Raw genomic sequence first — 1,202 nt, 5'->3', positions numbered from 1 at the left:
CTTGTCCAGATGAGTTAGGGCAGTGTGCAGTGTGGTTGAGATTGCATCGTCTGTGGACCAATTTGGGCGGTAAGCAAATTGGAGTGGGTCTAGGGTGTCAGGTAGGGTGGAGGTGATATGGTCCTTGACTAGTCTCTCAAAGCACTTCATGATGACGGAAGTGAGTGCTACGGGGCGGTAGTCGTTTAGCTCAGTTACCTTAGCTTTCTTGGGAACAGGAACAATGGTGGCCCTCTTGAAGCATGTGGGAACAGCAGACTGGTATAGGGATTGATTGAATATGTCCGTAAACACACCGGCCAGCTGGTCTGCGCATGCTCTGAGGGCGCGGCTGGGGATGCCGTCTGGGCCTGCAGCCTTGCGAGGGTTAACACGTTTAAATGTCTTACTCACTTCGGCTGCAGTGAAGGAGAGACCGCATGTTTCCGTTGCAGGCCGTGTCAGTGGCACTGTATTGTCCTCAAAGCGGGCAAAAAGTTATTTAGTCTGCCTGGGAGCAAGACATCCTGGTCCGTGACTGGGCTGGGTTTCTTCCTGTAGTCCGTGATTGACTGTAGACCCTGCCACATACCTCTTGTGTCTGAGCCGTTGAATTGAGATTCTACTTTGTCTCTGTACTGGCGCTTAGCTTGTTTGATAGCCTTGCGGAGGGAATAGCTGCACTGTTTGTATTCAGTCATGTTACCAGACACCTTGCCCTGATTAAAAGCAGTGGTTCGTGCCTTCAGTTTCACACGAATGCTGCCATCAATCCACGGTTTCTGGTTAGGGAATGTTTTAATCGTTGCTATGGGAACGACATCTTCAACGCAGGTTCTAATGAACTCGCACACCGTATCAGCGTATTCGTCAATGTTGTTGTCTGACGCAATACGAAACATCTCCCAGTCCACGTGATGGAAGCAGTCTTGGAGTGTGGAGTCAGCTTGGTCGGACCAGCGTTGGACAGACCTCAGCGTGGGAGCTTCTTGTTTTAGTTTCTGTCTGTAGGCAGGGATCAACAAAATGGAGTCGTGGTCAGCTTTTCCGAAAGGGGGCGGGGCAGGGCCTTATATGCGTCGCGGAAGTTAGAGTAACAATGATCCAAGGTCTTTCCACCCCTGGTTGCGCAATCGATATGCTGATAAAATTTAGGGAGTCTTGTTTTCAGATTAGCCTTGTTAAAATCCCCAGCTACAATGAATGCAGCCTCCGGATAAATC

This window comes from Oncorhynchus tshawytscha, linkage group LG02 (genome assembly GCF_018296145.1).
Source record: "Oncorhynchus tshawytscha isolate Ot180627B linkage group LG02, Otsh_v2.0, whole genome shotgun sequence".
In the NCBI taxonomy this organism is placed as follows: domain Eukaryota; kingdom Metazoa; phylum Chordata; class Actinopteri; order Salmoniformes; family Salmonidae; genus Oncorhynchus; species Oncorhynchus tshawytscha.
The sequence above is the reverse complement of the archived record's forward strand: the minus strand, read 5'-3'. Positions refer to the sequence as shown.